We start from the raw sequence: 27,190 nt of genomic DNA, 5'->3' as shown, positions 1-27,190 counted from the left end.
CTTGCAACCAGGAGGCCAGTGTTCGCTTCTCGTAAGATTGTAAAGCCAAACCCTGTTCTTTTTTTCCTATACCAAACCACGTGCTTTGGTTGCATAAATCAAACCACGCATGCGTTTGGCCAAACATAACCATATACGTTTATTGTTGGAAAAAAACATCAATGTGCGGTGTTGTTCCGACGTAGTGCATTTATTTGAAAGAGACTGTATGCAAATTGCACATTTCCATGTGTTGGCCAATGACCTGAACATTTCCAATGCCTTTTTTGACACCCTTAACTCTGCAACTGAGTGGAAAGAGCTGCTGAAAGCTCTACTCATCACAGAACCACCACATCTTTACCTCTCCAGCCGGAGGATGTTTAGTAAGTACTGAGCTGCTACAAACCAGGCAAGGCCCCAGGATCCCATGGCATCCCAACAAGAGTGCAGGAGGTCTGTGCTATGGAACTCTGTTCTGTTCTAAAATCACTCCTTTACTTATCTTACAGGATCTCAACAATTCTTACCCTCTGGGGAACATCCACAATCATACTGGTGTCAAAGAAATCCTGCTCCTTAGAACTTCATCAGTATTGGTGAGTGTACTTATCACTGATCATACAATGCCTGAAAAACACCATCTGAACACCATCATTCCAGTTGTCAGTCTACAGCTGGACCACCAGTTTGCCTACAAGGCCGAGATGTGGACCAACTCCTCGCTGGCCAACTTTGTCCTCTTCATCGAGTTCAGTTCTAAATTTAACACTATCCATCAGTTGATAAAAAAAGCCCAGCTTCCTCAACATCTTTCCTCCATCCACTGGAAACGCAATGTCCTCAGTAACAGACCACAGGTTGTGAGGGTTGGCACAAAAACTTCTCCAACTATCATCACCATTATTTGGGCCCCAGTAGGCTGTGTCCCCAGCCCCTGCTTACACACCAACCCGTTTCCCATAAATACATACTTTAAGTACTCTGACAACACTGCAGTACTTGTACTTCTTAATGACCTGGTCTGTGATCAGCAATAGCCCCTATTACAGCCGCTGATGCAAGTTAGCAGCTAACTTAAAGAAGAAGAACAGAAAAATGCCTGCAAACTGGGAAAACTTTGAAATTCAGGAGCTCCTGATCCTCCAAGCAGAGGACAAGATCAGCCACCATATAACAGGGATGGTAAACAATTGTTATTGTCATGTTAATGCCATCGTTATTGTTTATAAAGCACAGCCTACGCACATATTATAGGTCACACTGGAGGCCATTGTGTTTGTGCCATGCTCGTCACACCTTTTTTGTGTCTGCAATGCTGGCATGCTGTCTAAAATCACACACTGGAGCGGCATGATCCCACTGCTGTTTGGTGCTGTGAAAAGCTGCAAAGGAGGCATTAGAAGGGGCTCAGTATTGGCTCTATAGCACAATGTCCAACACATTCTCACTCCGACCTTGTCACATATCAACTTTTGGTCATGGACTTTCCATGTCGAGATATGACGTGCAAGGTACCCTGGGTGTGTTGGCTGTTGGCATTCTGGGACGCTGTGTCAACTTAAGTCTGTTACATGCACATTCTGTGTGTTTTCAAAATACACTTATAAATGCACTACATCAGTATGACACCATGAATTGACATTTTTTTCCTTCAACAACAAACACACATGGGTGAAAGTTGGTGGTTGTTGGACCCATCCACCAGCCCTCCCACCTGCCTTACTCAGACTTTTGCCCCCTAACCTACACACTTGTCCCGCTGCGTTTCCCCTGACATCGCCTGGCATCATTGCACAATAACAGTGACTGGCCGCATATTATGCCGACATAAAAAGGTTGACTTTTTCATTCGTGTCTGACAGCAGAAGTCACTGACCAAGCACCGGTATTCAATGATTTCAGAGTCAGACACATCACTGACATCAGACAGTGGACAACCCAGGAACACATTTTTTACTTTTCTAAGCAGAAGTTTTGTCCCCTCTGCCATAGCAGGTTAAATTCCAATCACAATAACACATTATGTCCTGGTACAAATGTATTCATGTTGTATGTTGCTTTCTTTCTGTATCTTTCTCTCACTCTTTCTCAAAAAGAAAAACAAACAAAGAAAAAACAAGGCAAGGATTCTGTTGTAACAGTCTCTAAATTTATCATTTCAATTGCTTTGATAGTGAAATAACTTGCAGAAAAGATGAGTAGCAATGTCTCACTGGAAATTATGGTAAAGAAACAGACAGTCCTGAGTAAACAGTAGGGCTGTGCATCTTCACTGGTCTCCCGATTCGATTCGATTACGATTATCCTGTTAACGATTCGATTCGATTTGATTCCACGATGCATCACGATGCATCACGATGCACTGCATTCTTAATTTCCTATATTACTGAGCATGGTTACTTTTTTAATCAATTAATACAAGCAGTCAGATAAATATGAACTCCCTTCTTTATTAGAAAGTGCTTCAGGATTACCGGTAAGTAACATCGATGTCTTAATAAACCAAAATAAATGAATTAAATTAAATAAAACAAATACTTCTGCAGGCCAGCTGCAACCTTTAGCAACTGTCCTATACTCAAAAAAGGACACTGAATGTCTTGAATGTGGCAAGCATCAGAAATATGACTTGAGTCTGAACAAAGCAAGCAACAGCAGTATTTCTAACAGTAAATACTAAAATAGCATCAATAAAGCACAGTGTACTTCTTCTTCAAAAACATAAATAACATAAACACAAATAACATAAATGTCAATGTATGAACAGCAAATTAGGCTTTAAACCAAAATAAATTGTAGAGGCCTAGTAGCCAACTACCTATAATCTTTGTGTGAAAATGGTCATCCTCCCTAAACCACACATAAATCTGTCTTCTACTGTAAAACAGGGTACTTCCTGAATGTGGCAAACATCACAATGTGTCTGAACACAACAAACCACAGGTAGCAATGAACTACTAGTTTATACAGTGTAGTGTATTGTTTTATGATATCAAAAATGTTAACAGAAGCTCCTAATATTAAATCCAATTGTAAACTGAAATAAAGAGTATAGGCCTAGCCTACCCATTGTGTGGAAATGGTCAATCCTCAAAAACAAAGCATTCTAGTGCTGTAATCTACAAAAAGGTTTTCAAATAGCAGCACTGGACACAGGGCACTTCCTGAATGTGCCAAATATCACAAACATGGCTCACTGATCAGCATTTGGGAATTTGTAGGTTCTTCTGTAAGAACACCAGTTGATCCACATGTTCTGGCTTGAGAGCACTTCTCTTTGCAGTGACAACATCTCCTGCAGTGGAGAAAACTCGCTCTGCAGACACGCTTGTGCCTGGGATACACAAGTACCGCTTTGACAGCTGAGAGAGGAGGGGAAATGTGACCTCCTGGACACGCCACCAGTTTAAAGGATCCTCAGTTAGAGGGAGAGCTGGGGCTTTACAGTATCTCTCCATTTCCTCTTCAGCCCTGGCATAGGGGGTCTTTGGTTCTACTGTACCTTCAGTGTCAGTGAAGGACTGTCCCAGCAAACTCACAAGCAGTGATGATGGGGCCTTTCTTTTGGGAGCAGAGGCGCTGTCCTCTGTGGGTCTCTCTTCTTCCAGAGTCCCCATTCCCCCAGGCGCTTCATCCACTTCTGTCCTCCTGAGTGTCCTCTCATTCTTGGTTTGAACAAAAGAACACAAAAAAGAAAATTGCATTAAACTAACAGTTAGCACTTATTCTGTCAAGCTCACATTTATTAGGATATTTTTTTTCTGTCTTATAAAAACTTTCACTCTTTGTAACTACTATTAATACTATTATGAGCATTTTAAGTTTGTTTTAATAAATTTTACATGAAACCTGGTAAAATTACCTCCAAAGATGCAGCCTCCTCGGTCACTCCTCTGTAGATCTCCAGTCTCTCCTCCTCTGTTAGAAAGGGCAGTCCCTTAAAACGGGGATCCAGGGCAGAGGCTGTATGAAGGATCTTCTTCTCTGCCTCACTGTTGTACCTCTTCAGGAGATCTGTCTTGATGGCATTTTTGATCTCGTGGATCATGGGTGAGTCTCCGATGGTGTCTGTCATGTTCTGGAGAAGCTGTGCATGTATTGGAGCAATGAGAGACACTGTTGGGTTGCTCTCTTCTGACATCAGTGTGGTTGCATCCTTCATTGGCTTTAATGCACTCACAGCGTCCTCTGCATTTGACACATCTGTTTCATTGAGAGTGCAGAGGTCTGACTGTCCTCTCCTCACCTCTGGAGACAGCAAGGTGGCACAGATTGCAGGTTGTTGCTCCAAGAACCTCTCGACCATGTCGTATGCACTGTTCCACCTTGTGGCAACATCAGTTAGCAGCTTATGATTTTTCAGGCCCAGACATTTCTGTTTCACTTTCAAAGTGTGGTTCGCTATAGTGCTGCGGTGGAAGAATGTTGTTATCCGTTGCACTCTGCCCAGAAGCCTGGAGAGCGTGGACACCTGAAGCGCCCTCTGGGACGCGAGATTCAGCGTATGGGCAAAGCATTTCACATGAGGGAATTTTCCGACTTGAGCTGCAACAATCATATTAGACGCGTTGTCTGTCACCAGCACTACATCTTTCTCTGACAGCTGCCATTCTTCCACAACATGAGACAGCAGCTCGGCCAGATGAGCACCTGTGTGAGACTCGTACACGGCTCTCGTTTGCAGCACGTGCGACAAAATCTGCCAGTCCTCGTTAACGTAATGCACCGTTACTGTTAAATAAGACTCGGTCGCAACAGACGTCCAGGAATCACATGTTATGGCTACTCGACTAGCTTGGCTCATTGACGCCATTACCTGGCCTTTAGTTTCATTGTAGAGTGCAGGTATGACTTTGTCTGTGAAGTGGCTACGTGAAGGAAGCTTATACCGTGGCTCCAGCGTCTTCAACAGGTGGCGAAACCCGGAGTTTTCCACAACCGAATAAGGCCGTAGATCCTTAGCTATGAAAGCCACCACAGACTGGGTGATTCTTTTAGCTTTCTCAGCATTCGGCGGCAAAATTGACAGTTTTTCATCAATTCTTGGCTGAGCTGGATCCGGTCTTTCCTTCACGGTGGCAGGCGTTAGCTTCTCGGAGTGAAAACGGCTAACGTGATTCCTCAAGTTAGTTGTATTTCCAAGATATTTAATTTTTGTGTGACAAACTTTACACACAGCGTGCGTCTTGTCCAGTTCGTGCTTCCCGGTAATTTCATAAAATCCGAAATGTGCCCAGATGTCCGCTTTCAAAATACTAGGTGCGTTTTTTATTACTGGCTCTCGATGAGTTTCGTCTGCCTCCGCCATATTGCACTGATGTTGTTCTCCCACAATTCAATGCGATGTTACTATGACGACGTTATTTTGAAATCGACAACTTTATTAACCAGTCGCGACCGGAAAATCAAGCAGCAACGTGAGGATGCTATAATCGATTATGCTCAGTCAGTGCATCGATGCACAATCGTCCATATCCGCATCGCGATGCATCGTAGAAATGATTAATTTCAACACCCCTAGTAAACAGAGGAGGAGAATTGTAAACTTTTCAAAATCTGCTGCTGTAAACCGCTGCCTTTTGCATTCCATTCTTCCCCTCCTTCTCGTCCTTTTGTTTTCCTGTTTCTTGATTTTTCTTCCCCTCTTTCCACTTTTTTTTGTTACTTCTTTAATCCCTCTATCTCCACTCATCCGTCTCCCTTTTCATTCTCTTTCTGTCCTGCAGCTACAATAGCAATGAGATCTTTTGCATTAAGGCCCTGACTGGCTTGGCTAAATGGGGCGGTGTGCAATTAGTCTTGCGAGTACTTATCTCATTAAAGTAAATGAATTATTGATTTAACGACACTCATGCTTTTAGAGGCAGGCAAGCTGCTTTTATGACTCTCTCTGTTGTTTGAAAGGACACTGTCAATCTCAGCATAGCAAAATCCTGCCTCTCATTTCAACAGCAGGTCTTTGCTTCTCTTACCCCAGTTTCCCCATGTTCAGTTTCTTATCAAATGACTCATCAATTTCTCCTCCCTCACTGGATAAAAAACTGTTATCATCATCATTATCACTAGTTTGCTGATGCTTCTAAAGGAAACGTAATGTTTGTTAGTCTAATATACAATGTAAAGTACAATTACTGTGATTATCATCAAATTAATCAAGCCATTATTCATACAAGGGTCCACTGGGTACACTTACTTCCTGCCAGGAGACCAGTTACATAGGTCTGGGCATATACTACCTTATTTTAAAGAGGTTCTAATGTGAGTGTGAGAAGGGTTATTTCTAGGGTTATTTTTTTATCATCTGGAGGTGGATAGGATGGTATGTGGTATGTCACCTGGGTGAGACACCTGCCAGTGTGAGTCATGGCTGTGTTTCCAGCAGCTTTTTAAGCACCAAACTCAGGTGTTTTGAAGTAACCCGTCCAGTGTTAGTTTCGCTGATGAAAATTATGATGAAAACGAGACAATGACGGGCTAAAAAGAGATCTGGATAATAAAAACTATGATAAAATCTATGTTTCATCTTGGTTGACGAGGTAGGTAGGTAACGATGTTAGTGGTGGACACTCAAAGCCGAGAATAGCCCTGCTTGTAATTATTGTCAAATGCAGCATAAACGCTGGGCTGTAAACTCCAGTAAATAGTCTGCACCAGGATAGTGAGCAAAAACACACGCACCCAAGCAGTGTCAGCTGTTGGTGTGAGTTGTGAGCTGTTCTTCAGCAGTAAATATTCAGCCTTGTGTGTCTGACTTTGGATGGTGGAGCTGCTGAATGAATTTGTGGAGTTTGTTAGTTGCAGCGGTAGCTATCAGCAGTTAGCTCCACTTGTTAGCCAGTGAAGGGCATGCAGCTGCCGGCCACTGGACTTTACAGCTGATCCCTGCAGGACTCCACTCAGTCTGGATTGGAGAAGGATTATAGTTTGATGCTATTTGACAGGTGCTGTTTGATCCTGTTTGACAGGTAGGAGGCACAATTATCTGTAAGTGTAGTTGTGCTGTAAGTAAACCTGAGCTCAGGTCAGTTTTCTCTGACAGAAATTAAGGTTTCATTTTAATCACCAACTCTGTGAGAGGACATGAGTTTAAACCTCGAGACTAACATGTTGCAGAGTTTATATTTCTGCTACTTAACAGTGAGATGGATAAGTCAGTTTACAATGAACCTGGGTACAAATACTAGTTGTCTCAGTTATTTGTGGTGTCAAAGTTTTTGAGAGCATTAAAAGAAAGATATTGAGCTTTTATGATCAGTAAGTGTGTGCTCATAAATCACCCCTTAAACCTGTCAAGAACTGCTGAAGAAATGACAGTTTGTTAGTGTGTAGAAATTAGTTATGGTTTTAAAAAAATTGTCTAAATGAAACAACCTGTCATGGTGATTCTAATCGAATGCGATATCTCAAGAATGCTTAGAGGGACTTTCCTGAAATTTGGCACAAAAGCCCACTTGGACTCAAGGATGAACTGCTTAGATTTTACTGCTCAAAGGTCAAGGCCACCGCCTTGTGCCCGTCCCATTCTTGTGAATGTAATGGCTCAGAAACACTTGGAGGGAATTTATTTAAATTTTGCACAAACATCAAATTGGACAAAGGAATGAACTGATTCGATTTTGGTTGTGAAAGACCGCTCTGACCTCACGTCTGCCCCATTCTGATAAATGGGTTAAACTGATTAGAATTTGGTGGTCAAAGGTCAAGGCCACTGTGACCTCACAAAACACACATCTGGTCATAACACAAGAATTTATATCTTTAATTTTTCACACAAATTTCTTAAAGAATGAAATGATAAAATGGCATTTATATCCAAAAAGTGAAAAGATCATAATTTTCTGCGAAAACATTTTTCTGGCCATAATGCAACACCATATCTCAGTAACAGAGGAGGAGACGTGGTCAGATACTGAATTAGTGACACTAATTCTGGCTGCCCATTTTTAAACTGTGCTGATTGTATAGATCTTTTGAAGAAACTACAAGGGACTTGCTATTTTGCAAAATGAATCAGCCTATAGCACTTTGGTGAATGAGCCGCTTCGTTGTAAATTTTCTATTATGGATTTGGCTTTAAAAAATGCCACTAACTGTTGTTTCATTCAATCCCAACTGAAAACAACCTTTCTCACTCTGTTGCCACTGTCTACTGTACCTTCTCTCCATGGTACTTTTTGAGTAGATGGAGGGGTGATGGGAGGTTGATCTGCTTTGTGCCTGGGGGTGGATGGATATCGTGGGGCTTGTGTTGCAGCTCTGTAGCCCCCCTTGATCCTCCTCAGAGGGTCCCTGACAAGCCTAGCTCCTGGGCTGCTCTGCACCTCCACTAATCACCCTCACTGGAGATGATAACCTACAATCAGCACTTTTTTTTGTCAGCCAGTCAGTCAGTCAGTCACGTTGCAAGAGACTGCAGGGGACCAGGGAGAAGAGGCAAAAGCTCAAATGGCTTAGAAGGCAAAGTCAGTGCACAGTTTTTAGCCATTTGGAGATGGAAGACAGGTTACCTGCCAAAACGAACCCTCTTATCAACTGATTCAACTCATGACTGAGTCTCAAAATCCACTTAACTTTAATTTTTCTAACCTTACATCATCCATATGGTAGACATGTTAAGAGTGGCTAATTTACTATGAATTGACTAGTATGCACTGCCATTCATTCTCATTGCTGTGGTTAATGTCTTGCTACCTTTCTTGATCACCATGCAGATAACAGCTTTTCAAACCACATATATGCACAAGAAATTATTGGTTTTGACTTTGACTTTTGAAATCAACAGCATAATGCAAGCAGTGGATGTTAACTCTTAGCTGGAAGCTGAACTAAGCCTTTTTACTGTATATGATGCATCATAATTCCCTTTCCAATATCCATTTCATAATGCCTTGAAAACAACAAATTTCTCCTTCAAATAGCTGGATTTATTCAACTTTCTTACCAAAAGCTACACTTTACATGATTATATCGAACACATCATGAGAATGTTATAATTTACCTTTGCCCATTACAATTTTTACCAAATGGAGCTTGAACGCTTCGCAATGTACATCAGCGGCAGTAGCTCAGTCTTGGGTCTTGGGTTTGGAACTGGAGGGTCGCCGGTTCAAGTCCCCGTCCGGACCAAATGCAGAGCGTGGACTGGTGGCTGGAGAGGTGCCAGTTCACCTCCTGGGCTCCGCAGATCAGTCTGGCCATGCAATCATAAAGGCACATTCTGGCATCGGTTAAAGCTTACTGGGCCAATCACAACCGTTTATTAGGCTACTTTGAGGCGGGCATGTCATCAGAAAGGAGCGGAGTGAATGCATTTCGTAAACAACCAACATGGCTACTGATTTTGAAACTGCGATGGTAAATGTGTTGAACGAAATGGAATGTAGATTTTCTTTAAAAGCAGAACAAACGGCTGCACTGAGGCTTTTATTGAAAAAAAGGATGTGTTTGCCGTGTGCTACAGGGTTTAGTAAAAGTTTAATTTACCAACTGCCTCCGTTGATTGGGAAAAAGATGGGACTCAGTGAAAACCCAGTGGCTATTGTTGTTTCTCCGCTAGTTGCTCTCATGGAGGAGCAGGTCAGGGACGCGACCAAGCTATGAATCACAGCCATGCTACTCGGAGTCCACAGTGAGGAGGAAATCCGCAAAGATGGCAACACTCTTTCACAGACATCATCACAGCTCATCTCTGCTGCAGCTTGCTGGTCTGTTTATAGTGGTGTTGTGCTAGCTTACGACATTTTTTGTTTACTCTGATTGGTTTTCCATCTTTCTAATTGCGTGAAGGGGCACTTTGAGTGACAGCCGTTGATACCGCCCCTCGGGAATAGAGTAAATGTACACTCCGTGTCCAACGCGAATGGGTCTGGCAACGCCAGGCTAGGGGATTTGGCCCAGCTGCAGAAAATGTTCACATCATCTAACTAAAAAAATATATGCATTTAACATCAGTTGGGACCACTGTAGCTAGTAGCTATTTTATAGTAGGCTGTACATAATCCTATACAGTGAGGTGATCTCCTTTTCTATAGCAGGCTACTTTGTACTAGTAGGTTTAGTATAACAATAATGGTCTTTTGAGAGATGACTCTAGAAACCCACAATTCTCACAATTTACAATTCTCCTCTGCTCTCTGTATCGCTCACGGCGGAATTCGGCCCTGATACGCACGCGCACACACACACACACACACACACACACACACACACACTGGGCCGCCATAGTTTCCATAGTTTCGCTTCTTCTATTTTTTTTTCTTTGAAATTTTTACAGAGGTCCGGACTTCAGTGACCTCATAGCTGGCTACGGCCATGGTTGTGGCCTAATGTAATATTTCAAAAATAATAGTAGTAAAAGTATTTGTAAGAAATAGACCATTTTGAGTTTTTTCCTTCCTCCATGTGTAGTGCCTCCTATGGGTGACAGCGCCCTAAGCATTTGCGTTTACTGCCTATGCCATGGCCTGACACTGGACTAGATCAAATAAATACATAGACATTAAAGAAGAATAACCACTTCTCTGAAGCCACAAAAAAGCCAAAATGGACACAGACAGAAATCCACAGACTGAGGGCTGAATAGTTACACCAAAGCTAGACACAACTGTATATTATATATGTAGATATATATATATATATATATACATATATATATATATATATATATATATATGTATACTCCTACTGTATATAGTAGGAAGACAAGGGATTCAAATGTGATGCAGAGGGTGGAATGCATCTCTTGGTCCAGTTATGCAAACTTAAAATTATTTGTCATTAAAATCTGCAGCTAGCTGTTCAGATATTACACTAATCATGTAAGCCATGTGTTATTTCTTGTTATGCTGCTGAGGTTTGTCACTCAGGCTAACCACGTCTGACAGAAATGTTAAATAAGATCACTGAACATAATTTGGACTTGCTTGATAAATCAAGTCATAGTCCTCAGACCTTGAACCAGTGCATATACAGTTATTTTCTTATTAGTAATAAGGGTAAAGTAGGTGTACACACAAGTCATTTGAGCAAGTTGTAATAATTTGAATTAAAGTTCCCCGGGTGCCAGTCTGGTTGGGGCCTGACATTGTTAATTGGCAGTGTGCTGTCAAACCCTACAAACAGTACATGCATCTGAATGCACCCTATGAATCACATGAACCCTCCTAAATACTGAAATGCGTCTCTCAAATAAACCTGGTTGATTTCCACCCTTTTAAAGAAAGAATGCAGAAGTTTCTTGAAATCAGTGTTTAGACTCACACAGAAGCATTCATTTGTGTCACAAATTAGATTACTTTAGACTCAGCTTGACAAAATCAAAGACAACATGCAACTCAACTTGGACGGAACCCAATGACTCGAGACTTCACTTGGACATGAGCTTTGTGACTTGAAAATACTTATTTAATACTTAATGAATTATATTTGTTGAAGAGCGGCATATGACTTGTTTAGGACATGAAACTCAAAATTTAGGATTTGTGACTTGACTTGGGACTTAAGTGCAAAGTCTTGTGACTTGCAAAACAATGACTGGTCCCCCTTCTGGTGAATCTGGAATAGGCTCTTGGCTGGTTAGTGTGTTTATAAACAGTAACCGACAATCCTGTATAGTATACCTGTGAAGAAATCAAGGCCACCTCCCTTTCCTCACTTCCAGAGGTAAATCTTCAGTCATTTTGGAGACACAAAAGGTTATAAGTCAGTCATAAGTCATAAAGTCATAAAGTCAGTGGCCAAGTAATTTTTCTGCTGGGTCCATTATGTTCAGATCATACTGTCACATTTGGGAATGCATTCAACAGGGGAAAGACCCAAATGCAGATGAAACAAATGAGGAGGCAGCAGGATGAATTCAGAGATTTTTCTAAATGGCTTTCATGGCACTTTCTGTTGAAGAGTTATTTTCAAATTCTGCTGGCAAAAATTGCAACACTCATTCAGACATATTGATGCTTCACCATCATAGCTCATGCTATTTACATTTGTCCATTACTCAGCACTACATTACCTTTTGGTGCTCTGATTGGTTGTAGGTTGAATCATCTACAGCTATTAACACCCCTTGGAAATCGAGAATGAATTGAACTGGCAATGCCAGGCTGGTACAGCCCAATAAGAAGTTTGTTCTTGCTGTGTGTGTATTTTTGTGTGTTTCATTAGATGTTCAGGTGAACTGCTTGGCTCTTTGCAGACTCAGAATGCGCTTTTGATCCTCAGGGGCATATATCATAAAATACTCAGCCTTCCCTCACAATACAGTAATGTCAGATAGTGTGTAGTTAGAGGGAGATTGAAATGGACAGGTGTGTGTGTTTTCTCTCTGTGACTCTCCCACAGAGGCCACAGTATATATTCAGTCTGCTTTACAGTGTGATTTGACTTGACATTGTTTTTTCTGTCCCTGTAAAGTGGCTTTAGTGGTTTTACCCCCAGTGGGTAGATACAGAGTCCACTGACCATGAAAATGAAACGTAGAGAAGGAAAGAAAATGGAAAAAAAAGAGAGAGAGAGAGAGAGAGAAAGGGAGCAACAGAACATATACTGCTCACCTGCTGTCACTACGGTTTGCAGTGGTGTAAAGATAGTGATAAATACTCATCTTTGGGAACTGGAGGTACACTGTAAACCTCCACACAAAATTTTAATGTGAGGTCTACAAAATGCCGACAAAATTGTCAAAATGACATGAAAACTTTATGTTCACTTGACACAAAAACTCATTCCTTGTGAGCCAATTTCTTTTAAAGTTAAGTCAACAATGTTTTGAGTTAATTTGACTAAAATTTTTAAAGCCGTTTTCACCTAATTAGTTTAAGGCCAAGAAACAACACTATCATTGTGCACTTAAGATATTGTGGCGTGTCGGGGCTAAATGGGTGGAGTTTCCCAGCATGCCATGAGGCAATGTGTTTAAGGCCATAAGCTGAAGAAAACTTCTAAATGTGATCTATATCACTCATGTTCCCCATTAAACAGTGATTAATGTTTATGTATTTCACAATGGCTCTGATGGGTTACAGTTAATGTTGTGGTAAAAGACATTTTGCAAAATGAGTTAAATCAAATACACAGTTAGTGACATCCTGCCTTGTGCTGAGGTGAAGTTAAGAGCACTTCCTGGTTCAGAGGTCATCTCTTTACCTTATTCTAACACTTGGGAACCTACCACAATGTCTTTTTAGTTCAATGAAATACATTAAAAAAGAAGAAATTTTAAGTATGTACTCAATAGGTCTCCGTCATGAAATGTTAGTAAATCTGTGAACAGATTTGCTCATAAAAAACCTTGGTACTAAAAACCTACTCAGGATTCATGAAAGCTGCAAAAAACGCGGATCTGATTGTAGGCACATGTGTATGTTCATGAATGCCAATCAATCATAACCTTACAGTATGCCTCCACTTGTCAGCAATTAGCATACATACAAAAAAACAGCCATGGGGGCCTACGTCTGCAAGTCTTATTAAAGCAAGTCCAGTTGCCTACAACATAGCACTTACGATTACCATGACCTGGATGACTGAGAATCTTCACCGACAAGTCTTATTAAACCAAAAGTCTATTTGAAATAATGTATACGTCTCCCACATCACGTCTCTGATAATTAAATTAAAGAAAAATGACATGCAGTTTGGGCTGCAGTGCATAAAGAGGGCAGAGGAGGCACGCATTGATTTGTTTTATTTATTCAGAGAAAAGTGTTTTCCAGTTAGAAGTATATTAAGTCGATTTACACTAAACAAAAATATAAACGCAACACTTTTGTTTTTGCTCCCATTTTTCATGACCTGAACTCAAAGATCTAAAACACTTTCTATACACACAAAAGACCATTTCCCTCAAATATTGTTCACAAATCTATCTAAATGTGTGTTAGTGAGCACTTCTCCTTTGCCAAGATAATCCATCCCACCTCACAGGTGTGGCATATCAAGATGCTGATTAGATAGCATGAATATTGCACAGGTGTGCCTTAGGCTGGCCACAATTAAAGGCCATTCTGGCCTTTTTTTTGCTTTATTGGGGGGGTCTGGGGGGCGTCAGAAAACCAGTCAGTATCTGGTGTGACCACCATTTGCCTCACGCAGTGCAACACATCTCCTGATCAGGCCTGTGGAATGTTGGTCCACTTCTCTTCAATGGCTGTGCGATGTTGCTGGATATTGGCAGGAACTGGAACACGCTGTCGTATACGCTGATCCAGAGCATCCTAAACATGCTCAATGGGTGACATGTCTGATGAGCATGCTGGCCATGCAAGAACTGGGATGTTTTCAGCTTCCAAGAATTGTGTACAGATCCTTGCAACATGGGGCCGTGCATTATCATGCTGCAACATGAGGTGATAGTCATGGATGAATGGCACAACAATGGGCCTCAGGATCTCGTCACGGTATCTCTGTGCATTCAAAATGCCATCAATAAAATGCACCTGTGTTCTTTGTCCATAACATACGCCTGCCCATACCATAACCCCACCGCCACCATGGGCCACTCGATCCACAACGTTGACATCAGCAAACCGCTCATCCACACGACGCCACACACGCTGTCTGCCATCTGCCCTGAACAGTGAAAACCAACGTGCCAGACGCCATCGAATGTGAGCATTTGCCCACTCAAGTTGGTTACGATGACGAACTGCTGTCAGGTCGAGACCCCGATGAGGACGACGAGCATGCAGATGAGCTTCCCTGAGACGGTTTCTGACAGTTTGTGCAGAAATTCTTTGGTTATGCAAACCGAATTATTGCAGCAGCTGTCCGGGTGGCTGGTCTCAGACGATCTTGGAGATGAACATGCTGGATGTGGAGGTCCTGGGCTGGTGTGGTTACACGTGGTCTGCGGTTGTGAGGCCGGTTGGATGTACTGCCAAATTGTCTGAAACACCTTTGGAGACGGCTTATGGTAGAGAAATGAACATTCAATTCACGGGCAACAGCTCTGGTGGACATTCCTGCAGTCAGCATGCCAATTGCACTCTCCCTCAAAACTTGCGACATCTGTGGCATTGTGCTGTGTGATAAAACTGAACATTTTAGAGTGGCCTTTTATTGTGGCCAGCCTAAGGCACACCCGTGCAATAATCATGCTGTCTAATCAGCATCTTGATATGCCACACCTGTGAGGTGGGATGGATTATCTCGGCAAAGGAGAAGTGCTCACTAACACAGATTTAGACAGATTTGTGAGCAATATTTGAGGGAAATGGTCTTTTGTGTGTATAGAAAATGTTTTAGATCTTTGATTTCAGGTCATGAAAAATGGGAGCAAAAACAAAAGTGTTGCGTTTATATTTTTGTTCAGTGTACATGCATACCCTGTTTATTGCAGACACCACAGCCTTTTGCAATTCGGTGTCTGAAACAACACTTCTCCGATGAAGGTTGTGCTCCATGCAGGATATCCTGACGCTCATTATGGAACACTGCATGGCCCCTTCATGCTGCAAAATGCCACTGATTTCTGCGTGTGTCTTGCCACTCTCAAAAGTTCATAGATCAGGTCTGAATAAGGCTGGAGTGCGGCCATAACTAGGCTACAAGTATTTGAGAATGGAGCACTCCTCTGCAAAGTTTAAAAGTTCCTCTGCAGATCTCCCAGCATTGCCCAAATTTATCCAAATATAAATAAAAATAAAAACTTCATTTTCACGTTCTTCTGTTTTAATTTTAAAACAAAAAAACAACTACAAAATGTGTGATTTCTGGTGTTCCGTTTTCCCGTTTTTCTGTTGTGGTTTTAAATCAGAAAAACAGAAAAACAAGATTGAACGAAATAACGAAGGGTACACGGATTTATAACAAACGATTTTCATGGAAACAAGGCTTTAGTTTTGCCCTCAGTACCAGTAATAATAAATCTCTTTATTTGGATAGGGACAGTGTACATTAATGAACATCAATCATACATCTCTGTAAATATGCCATATTGTAGCAAAGCTGCTATTTGCATCTGTAGTCCCTAATAAATAAATAAATAAATAAACAAATAAAATACAAATGGAGGAGACAGCAGATAAATAAATAAAATACGAAAATAGAGGAGACAACAAACACAAAACAATTCATTATACAAACAGAAGGATACCAGACCCAGACAGGATAAAACAAAACAACAGAAAATAGGCTATTGCCGAAGTTAATGCTCACTTTCGGTCTAATCCTCTTTAATTTACCTGGCTGTTGATATCTATAGGAATTGAAGGCATTGTTGGTTTGGACTTCTGTACTGTGACGTTGGTCCATTAGTGTGTACATTTGCATTCAGTGCAAAGTAAAGGTATATCATCATATAACCCCAATTTTTTTTTAAAAAAAGAAAAGAAAATGTAATGTTTATCATTTATTCATGTGCTTTAATTTGAGTAAACATTTTGAAGTAACAGTACTTAGACAGACAGACTTAACAGTCAAACCGAGTTTGACATAGTATTACTTTTTTTCACCCCTGAAAGTACTTCAATCCAAGCTCCACACTGTGGAGTACCAGGGGATGATATCTGAAAATGTGGAGGTAAGTGCCCTGTATGTGTTATAGACTGACTCCTCTGTGTTAACCACAAGCTCAAAAGCAGGTCAAGAGCCAAGAAAGAGGTTATAAAGCAAAAGAAAGAGAGAGGGTAAAGGATGTAGCATACCTCAGGGAGGAGGAGAGCAAACAAAGCACGTCAAGTGAATATTGTACAGGTTGCTTTCTGAATCTTGTCTGACTGAACCTTTTTGTGTCAAGCGTTCAGCTGCACACCATCTGAAGCTGCTTTCAGCTTCTTTTGTTGCACAAAATCATACATTTTCTATAATACACAATATGCTCACAGAAATGTGAGATATAATGTATTACCCTTTTTGATAATTCAGAGATGAAAACCAGTGCAGTGCGGCTTATTCTCCAAGCAGTAGTTTTTCAACACAATCAAAAAGTAACACTGATTAATGATTATGGTTGTAGTTGTGTAAGTATAGTATATATGGTTATAGTTAGAAAGTGGCATCATGAAAAATGTGACAACAGCATTTTTATGCATTCACACCAGCAATAGCCATAGCTGGAGGCATTATGTTTTGGAGTATATAGATGTTGGTGATGTCTGATGACATCATGTTGTGAGTAGTAGTGGAGTACAAGCCATCTGACATACCAAGACAAATCTTGCAAACAGCCTGTGTTTTACCTGTTTTGCGCGAGCCATTGTAAACAAGGATGTGTTATCAATGAAGGGCATTTAAAGAAGTTAAAGTAGAAGCAAAATTGTGGATTACACTGATATAGTGCAAACTTTTGTTCTGTTATGACAGATACAGTACTTGCCCCCCCCCCCCCCCCCCAAAAAAAAAAAAAAAAGAAACAAGCATGAGCAAGCTATTAATGACACCACTGCACACTTTTTTTTGTCAAAATATTTGTCACTTGACTTCTCTATTGTTGCCTTCTCCATCCTCTCTTTCCAACCTACAGAATATGACACACCCACTAATTTATTTTTGGTTGAAATGCTCTGAACAGTTCAAAATTAGGTGCTGGAACCAGAACGGCAAGGGTTCCATGTTGGCCAAAAAGGGGTTATCTGTGTGACTTTAATTTGTGGTGCACGCTGTGTGCATGATCTGGGACTCGGCTTACTGGGGCATCACAACTAAGACAGTAAAACATGTGCTGACATTGAAGGCTCTGCCATAGCCTACACTGTTGCTAGTGTTACTGCTGTGAAACAGTAGCTGAATTGTTTTAAACATCACAGCCTCCATGAAATGACTCATTTCACTGTCAGAATTTGATTAAATTGGTCCAAAGTCTAGAAGAGTGGCAAGATTGAATTATTTTATCCCCAACCAAGTTAACAGGGCTTAACCATCTGGTGTGCATGCTCTGCTCATAGAGCAACAAGAAATAAGAAGATGTCCTAAAATAAAAAGAATGATGATTTTTTTTTTTTTTTATGAAACTAAACAACTAAAACCATATCTTTGCCTTCATATGAGCTGTCCTTTTGAAAGACATATGCTTTTCTTATTTTGCTTGTTATCGGGATTCATTTGTGCAGGAACTGACTATTCAGCCTGGGCAGGAAAGCCCGCCCAAAGCCAGTCGATTACCAGTTTAGGATTTTAACGAGATTAAAAAAAATAATAACATAATAAAATAAAATAAATATAAATTGAAATAAATATTAAATATTTCTAAATAAAAATATGTATCAAGTAACTGAAAATCATATAATTATCTTTTAGATTTTGTTATTTTTCTATATATTTCTACATTTTTTTGTTTATTCCACTTTATATTTCCACATGTATTTCCTTATTCTTTTAATGATTTATTATTTTTATATGGCAATTATATATGTATTTTTCTCTGTAATCATTCAAATTTATTTGGGACAGATACACAAACTGCATGAAGAGGAAAATAGGTGCTAATATACAGATTAATGCAGTTGATATGATGTTATATTTTGTGTTCCATGGGATGTAGTAACACTGCCTATATTATTCAGCTTCTTGTAAATTGCAAATCCACAAATAAAAACAGTCAGACTCCACACCCTGCTTTCATCAATTTATTGTTGAACTCAAGCAGTATGGCACCTTTCTCACAAATGTGAAAATCCAAAAAGGTATAAAGATAAAGGAAGTACATTATCTTTTTACTCTTAAAATGAATGGACTTTGGATTTATGTGGCAAAGTACAAAGTTGGCTGTTATTGTTTTTGGATGCTATTATACCTCTTTGTTGAAGAATGAAGATTTTTTGTTGTTTTGTTTTTAACAAGGTTTTTAGTGTTCTTATTCTAAGTTCATGGCAGGAAAAGTGTCAGCAGCACCATTGTAGGTGGTAAATCAAGCATGTTATGACAATGGCAGGTATGTTTCTGTCATTCTGCTGATGCACTGCTAAGTCCCTGAATCTTCTCATCTCTCCAGTTGAACATTTCTGTTGCCGTTTTTGTGTAAATGACCTTTCTTCTTCAGCCTCAGTGTTTGTTTTTTTCACCTTTCGCCCAAGTCACATGATGGAAAATCAACACCCTCACTTCCTCACTGTAAATTCTGTTATTGTTCTATTTACTTGCTCTTTTCGAACGCTTTCTCATCCCTAGTCATTACAAATTGTTACTTTGTCTATGGCCTTTCATGTCTACATATTACGTGCTAGGTTTACTCCTGCATCTGCTGTCGATGTTCCCGCAACCAACGCCAGGACATCAACAAAAGTACAGTAGTTAGGTTTACATAATAAAAGCACGTGGTTAGGTTTAGAAAAGAATCATCATGGTTTGGCTCTATATTCATATGGGAAGTGAACACCATGCTCCTGGGTGAAGTCTGGATTTGTTGGGACCCATCCAATCAATCATCAATCACATCAATCAATCACATGTATTGTAATAACTCTCCCAGTTAAGGCCCTCTCAGATACAACATGGTTTGAGCTGTGCTGGCCGCTTGTTCAGCAAACACAAACCAGTTGCGGTGCGCTTGTGCTTTTAGGTTATTATTACAGTTTTTAATGCAGTCAATTGTCTTTGCTGAACAAAATTTTTTCAAAACTTAAGCTCATGAAAACATACCTGCATTCAACAATGGGACAAGAACATCTAAATAAGCTTGCTGTCATCAGCATTAATGCAGACCTTGCTCAGAAGCTGTCACATAATGACCATTAATGTACCATTTTATCTAATCCGTTCCATCTGTGTTGGTATTTATAAATATTTTAGTTTATTGATTTTTACTTACTTCATGACTTTCATCTGTTTTTATACTTTTTTAAAAAAAATAATTTTAGATCATTTACAATAAAAAAAAGAAAAAGAAAGAAAGACAGAAAATGAGCTCTATACATACCATATTTTGCGTGAGTGTGCATGAGTTCTCCCCCTGGCTCTGATTCTGAAAATGAGTTACAGTAATAACTCAGCTGCCCTGAGCAGGTCTCTGACTTTTGACCCCCTGTCTACTTCTTCCTCTCGCCTCCTCTAGGCTCATTGGGACCCCTGCCAGAATCCAAGGCTTTCCTACTTGCAATTAACCTCACCCACAGGGCAGACTCATACACACACCTGTGGTGATTAGCCAGTGCTAATGGCTCTCTAGTACCCACTAAATAGTCTCATAACTCATGAAAAGACTTAGTGACCCTGCACTGACTCGCAGCCCGTGGATCATGAATCAAACAGAAGCGTGAAAATAAGCAGCTCTGCTTTGATTGTTAATCAGGGTGGAACTCTGCTCACTCCATCTACAGCAGCTAACAAACAAGACAATAGTAACCAGAGCAGCTGTACAGACAGTTGAGGTATGGGGGAGAAACTGTAGTTATGTATTGTGCATTGTGTGCATGTGTGTACTTGATGCAGCTATGGAATACATAATATTATTCTGGTGGTTGCCATCTTTTTCTTGACCCCTCCACAAGAAGGTCAAAGTCCACGATGAGCCACACAGCTCTAGATGTTGGGGGGTGGAAAGTCTTGTTCAAGAACACTTCTGCCAAGTGGATCCCTGAAATCTGGCTTGAAGCTCTATCTTTGAGCTGAGGACTGGGCTGTTTTAATCTGGTCAGCCCTCTGTCCTGTAAACTGTACTATACCAACAACCCAGTCAGGAAAAATGTCAGGAAAAAGTTAACCCAGTCAGGAAAAATGTCAGGAAAAAGTCAACCCAGTCAGGAAAAAATTTGGAGCTTAAAAAGCTGCTGGAAACACAGCAATAACTTGCTTAATGACAACCACTTATGTTGGTGGTTGGTCTTGAACAGTGGTCTGCAGTGGTCTGCAGCTTGGCAGGCCCAGGTGCCATGCCATCCACCATCATGTGACCCAAAGTCTGCACTTGGGTCACATTTTGACAACTGCTCCGGCTCCAGTCGCTGATGAAGTGATGCATTTAAATGCTATGTTAACCTATGAAGTGGTCCTTGTGATCCTAGATTATTTTGTTTAATAAAATTTAAATCCTTTTTTTCTAGGCCAGGTGGCATGTGCCAAATTTCAGGTGATATGCTCACTTTTCAAGCATGAAACTCGGTACACTTCTGCAGTTTGGGGCCCTGAACATTTTCAGAAATGTATTTTTTTATCCTATCTCCTGAACCAAATATGCTAACACAAAATAGGTGTTAATGTTCAATGATTACAGTGACATCTATAAGGTGTCACTGTAATCGTTGAACATTAACACAAAATAGGTGTTAATGTTCAATGATTACAGTGACACCTTATAGATCATAAACCCTTCAGGCAAATAGTTAATGGTGCATTCGGTGATGTGAGTAGGAAATCACAGTATCTAAGAACCTAGGCTAGACTGTATAATATCATGTCTGATTCATTTATGTTGTGTAGCGTTCTAATAACTTAATTCTTTTGTTTGTTAACCCTGACAATACACTGACTGTAGAGAGGAGAACAATATTCAATATGACCTTAGCAATATGACCAAATAATGTGTCAGACACAAATTTACTTAAAAGAAATGTATTTACGAAACACGTTTGATTGTTTTGTTGTTGTTGGTGATCCTCTTCACTGTATACTTCATAGTGTCCTCCACACAGAACATGCCATGCCATAGCATCCTTTCTTGCACCTACAACTCATGAGTTCAAGGATGGACTGGCTTGCCTGTGGAAGCGCTGACCACGGTGGTCTCTATTTGTTTGGGTCCATCCAACCCCAGTCTGTTGGAGATGGCACATATGGTGCCACCGCCAGTGCTCGTCTCTAAAGCCCCGTTCTCCCCAAGCAGTCCACTATGGTAAAGTTCATTTTAGTAGGCATTGTTTCTTTTTCCACTGTGAAAAGTTGTGGATGGAACCAATGGAATCTTTCCTTCCCATCCCCATATTTGGTCACCCCTCCCTTGGGGTACCTAGCGCATAGATCTTGTACTAAACAGTGGAGCTAGAAACACTACAGTCCATTGATTGGTCACTCTTGCTCAGAGCTGAGATGTGACACGTTTTAAGCTTATGTTACCACTGTCTTACCATGGCAAGTTGTACATACATTAGTAAACTATAACTGCAAAATCAAATGTTTTGCTGCCTCTCACAGCAGCTGTAGACTGCGAAAAAGATAACTTAATTCACTTGGTTGACTGCTGGCAACTTTTAAGGTTGAACGTTTACTTGTAATGTTACTTGATGCAGTTGTCGACTTGAATCCATCAACAAACTTTCAATTGCAACATGACAACTTTGACCATTCTGTTAGTTTTTATTTTAAATTTTTTCATGTATTCAACCAGATTATGTGAACTGCATATATGCTAATATGCTAATATGTGCTCCTCACTTGGGGAAAAAAAAAAAAAAAAGCATCGCGTAACGTTGTCCCTGTGGACTACAGCAACACTAAACCCATGCCTCTGCCTACGAAGGACGAAATGTACAAACCCATTATTTTTAAATACCCCATTTAGAGACTCTCACTGCAGCCTGTTTTATTTTGTTCGGAAAATGTTAGCATGCAACCTCGTTCTGTGACCGATAAATGAGGTGCAGACTTCCATCTGTTTCACTGGTGAAAAGGAAATACAGCGAGAGATGGACTGAACAGTGAGTGACAACAATCCTGCCTTCATGAAAGAGTACTGTTTGTGGTGGAATCGCTAAATGGACCTAGGGTCTAGGTACCATGTCTGAAGGGGTACTTTTGGTTCCAAAGGTTCTATACCAAAAGTGTTTGTGAAAACGGGGCATAACAGTACCCTCCTGCTGCACCAGTGCATTCTTAGTTGGAAGGATTTGCTCCAATCTTCTTTCTTTCTTCGTGAACAGCTCAAGATGAGCTTGATTGATGTTGAGTTGGCTTCCGGTGAGATTGTAGAGGAGGATTGTGAAGCCCTCCTCATTTGAAAAGACCTTCTTTGGAATGCTTTTCAGTGCCTTTGAGTCATGAAGACCTCTGTTGCCATGTCATCAGTATTTTAGGTATCCCATGCTATCTTCTCTTCCCTTGTTGCAAATGCAGATACTGTGCGTCAGCCAGTGAAAGCATGGAACACAGTAAGGGCCTTGGATTACCAGCGATTTGGCATATTCATTGCTCAGGTCATCCTTTAAATCAGTAATAATTACATTACAGTCAGTATGTTCATTGCTGACATCTGAGAAAGTGGCAACTTCACCTCAAAGAAGTCTGCCACTAATCAGATGAGTTGGAAACAAACTCCCAGTCTTCTTTAAATGACAAAACAAAGGCAAAGCCATTATTATCCCCCAACTTGTCCGTTAACATCCATCAGTTTACTTCCCACTTCAACTTTGAACTGCTACATTTACTGTAATAGTAGGAGCTGTGAGAGACATTAGAGACATTTGAAGTGTATTCATGTTTGATTAACTTTTAAAGAAAGAGATAATCTGGATAAAGTGTTGACTTGTTCACAACCTGTCTGATATCTTAATGCTTGTGTATCTTGCCCTGTCGGACTTCATCATACAATTTTGTCACGTTTTCAAGAGTCACTTGTCACAGTCTGCTACATCTGTGTGTGTGTGTGTGTGTGTGTGTGTGTGTGTGTGTGTGTGTGTGTGTGATCCATGCCACATCACAGCATGGACTGAACAAGCTTATATTCAATTAATTCCTGGGCGGCTGCTAATGTTTTGGCCGAGTGCTATTTAATGGCTGGGGTTTTAATATGAGGGCAGCGCAGCAGAACACACTGCCTCCTACATGGGGAGGTAAAGACCGGCCATAAATAGCTGCAGCAGCCTGGCTCAAACCACACTCTACATCTGCTCCTCTTGCATCTTTTTCATGTCTTCTCTCATCAATTTAAACATCACTTAAAAACAGTAATTATTACAGCTTGACCATGGGTGTCTTTTATTCTCACTCATGTATAAAATCTACCTTTTGCTGTTTTTTTGTTTGTTTGTTTGTTTGCTTTTTGGTTTGTTTTTTTGTTTTCATTACTGTGCTTTGGAAAAGTGAAATGTAGGCAATGTTTGGCCCCGAATGTAATTTAAGCTACATTCTTACAATTGCTCAACTGATTGCTACAATCTCTTCCTGCTCATGATGTGCAGATAGCTACAATTTAGTTTCACAAGAATATTTAACCTAGAATTATGCATGTTAGACACAATGGCTTCATACAAAATTTACATGTAGCCCAGTTCGGTTTAGCCAGTGCCTGCTTTCCAAAACTGTTAGCATTAGTCCAGCCCCACATCATTTCTAGTCAAGCTTTGCTCACTTTTTATAAAGTAACTGCATTGAAGCCTATGTTTTTGGCTGGACCGCAGCAAAGCAGGGCCAGAACCTATTAACCTTAAAGTCTGTAGCTGACTTACTGCATGAGTGATTAAGTTAGAATATTAGATGGTCTGGTGTTGGAGATTCTCCATGTGCTGATGCTCTTTCAAAAGGAATACAGTTGGCATTAATAGTCCTCAACTATGTCTTCAGGAGACACAGACTGTCCCCAGTCTTGTCCCAAGGGGGCTTTTACAGTGGTTCCACTTATTAACTGCTGCTCATTCTGAATCTATAGCATGCTGAGAACGAATTATTATTATTATTATTATTATTATTATTATTATTATTATTATTACTATGCAGGTCTTGGATACTGCTATAAAAAAACTGAAGACTTCTGAATTTAATAATTGGCCACATCACACACTGACAATGTTTTACACATGATCATAATATTCATATCAGATGTATATTTTCACCAGGTCTGATGTGAAGTTTCATGAGTTTTTGAGCACCTTAAGCTCCTCAAAAATGTGATTCATTTCAGAGAATGATAATAATTCCTTCAGTTTCAATAGGGTCCTCGCATTGCATGTTGTGTCGGCCCTAAATAGCTCTTCCAAGGGCCACTGACGTCACCAGTTTGTGGAAGAGCAGCAGATTTTGAAGCAGCCCCCAGAGACACAGACAGCACTATAACGAACATGTTTTATGTCACACTATACCCCAAATGTGGATAGATGAATGGCCAGAAACAGCAAACTTGTCCTTTAACTTCTACAGTTTATCTCCTATGGACCATCCTTATTCATACATAAAACTTATCAAAGTTACAAAGGATACAGTGAGACACATCTCTCTTTCAACACCCCTGCCAACCCTTCCATTTCATAATTTAAAGCCTCCTTACTTCATGTAACCAACCAAGGACAGAAAAGAAAAAATCTTGATAATGCATAGGAGGGTATCCTTCATTTGCATTCTGCTAGCTGCACAATTTCGGTATGATCTCCTCCTCTGTCCAGCCTGCACCTGTGTAGAGTACTACAGCTGCTCCATGCACACCACCACCAGGATCATCCATCCATCCATCCATTTTGGTCAGGGGGGGGGGGGGGGGCTGGAGCCTATCCCAGCTGACATTGGGAGAGAGGCAGGGTACACCATGGACAGGTCGCCAGACTATCGCAGGGCTAACACATAGAGACAGACAACCATTCGCACTCACATTCACACCTACGGCCAACTTAGAGTCACTAATTAACCTATCCCCAACCTGCATGTCTTTGGATTGTGGGAGGAAGCCAGAAAACCCGGAGAAAACCCACGCTGACACAAGGAGAACATGCAAACTCTGCACAGCTCCCTCCTGGATCGAACCAGGAACCCTCTTGCTGTGAGGTGACAGTGCTAACCACCACACCACCGTGCCGCCCCCACCAGGATCATTTCCATCCTATTTGGGGAAGCTCCATTTCTCCGTTCCCTTTCTTCCTTCCTCCCTCATCTCCCTCCCTGCCTGTGATGGCATGTTAAATGAGTGTTTGTACTGTATTTTTCGCTTACTCTGCAATTTGCATCTATAGCCGTGCTAATAATTGGCCATAAGCTGGGAATCGAAACAGAGTAAATGGCTGAGATGTGGAGCATAGAGGCCTGGGGACACAGTGCAGAGCATGAAGCAGATGAGGATGAAGTCCTGAGTGAGTGTTTAAAGGAGCACATAAAACAGTTTTGTTCAGTGTTTTTCTCTTCTGCCTGCATTATTCTATTGGCCTGGTGTGATGGCAGAGAGAAAGATAAGAAGTACTGCTTTCCATTTCGGGGTGTTGACATGTTTGTGGTCCAAGTGGCCCCATGCTCCCCTGTGTTGCTGACATTCCTGAAACCAGCTGCTCTTTGTAATGGCAGTGCATTATGGGAAACATTCTGTGAGAGGGGGTCCCTCACAGACTCAACTCACCTGAACGGCAAATTGGGATGTTGGGAAACATTTTGCGAAAATACAAAAAAATGGCACCCTGACTGGTCTATGAAATGCATCTTTAAAAAATAAGAAAAGCTGTAAAAAGGCTGTAGTTATGTCACTGAGGATTACTATCTACCCAAAACTTTCTCACTCACAGGTCTTCAAATACCAACGCTTAAGGCAACTGTTAGCATCTGTATGTGATGCACAGCTGTCTCTCCTACACACATTACACATTACACAATGTTACACATTGTAACTAGGGATGCAAGGTAACATCGGCACATCGTCAGTATTGTCCGTTATAGGCTTTAAAATGAGTTATCGAAATCAGCCTTTGCTTTTTATTATTTTGCATAATGAATGAATATTACATACTGTATAGATAGATAGATAGATAGATAGATAGATAAAATATTAAATACATTTTTTTCTCAACTTAACTTCACCCAGAATAACTTCAGTCCCAGCGTTGGAAAAGCTTTTCTTTCTCCCTCTCTCTCTCTCTCTCTCTCTCTCTCTCTCCCTTTGTTTGCTCCATGTTTGCAGTTTGACAGGATGCACCTACATAATAAACACCACCTTTTAAATGGTGATTACTGGCTATTCATTGGCAGGGATGCATGGTAGTTGATGACTAGCCGGAACATACTGTCGGTTTACCATTGATTGGCATTCGTGAACACACACAACACACACGTGCCTTCAATCAAATCTAAGTTTTCCGCAGCGTTCATCATTCCAGTGTACCAAAGATTTCTCTTTTTATACTCTTTATTTGTCAAAAATAAAGTCCCTTACAGCATTTGGGTTACTTCTCATAGAAACAAAAAACAAAAAAGTTTCAATCTTTATAATAACTACTGTAGGTCTTTCCCACCCTGCCCCATGGTCTTAACATCTCAAATAACAAAAACAAGCAAAACAAACAAAATGGTAGTAAAATAGATATGACAGTAACATAAATGATAATACATACACACATACATACAGTTACCACAATGAATAAGGAAGGGGAGTAAA

General features: G+C 40.6%; 1 protein-coding gene across 10 annotated transcripts in view; it reads left to right on the top strand.

Moving 5' to 3' along the window:
• The window catches only part of rbfox3a (RNA binding fox-1 homolog 3a), a 1,467,330-nt gene that overhangs the window by 757,602 nt on the left and 682,538 nt on the right, over positions 1 to 27,190 (top strand). For 3 of the 10 annotated variants that reach the window (XM_078163427.1, XM_078163426.1, XM_078163428.1), the window contains exon 5: positions 492 to 578. The exons of the other annotated variants lie outside the window; for them this stretch is intronic. The gene's annotated coding sequence lies outside the window, so the exon portion shown is untranslated. The remainder of the gene's footprint in view (positions 1 to 491; positions 579 to 27,190) is intronic. 10 annotated transcript variants of the gene reach the window in all.

Source organism: Epinephelus lanceolatus, chromosome 21 (genome assembly GCF_041903045.1).
Source record: "Epinephelus lanceolatus isolate andai-2023 chromosome 21, ASM4190304v1, whole genome shotgun sequence".
NCBI classification, from domain to species: Eukaryota; Metazoa; Chordata; class Actinopteri; order Perciformes; family Serranidae; genus Epinephelus; species Epinephelus lanceolatus.
This window is presented reverse-complemented; position numbering and strand designations above follow the sequence as displayed.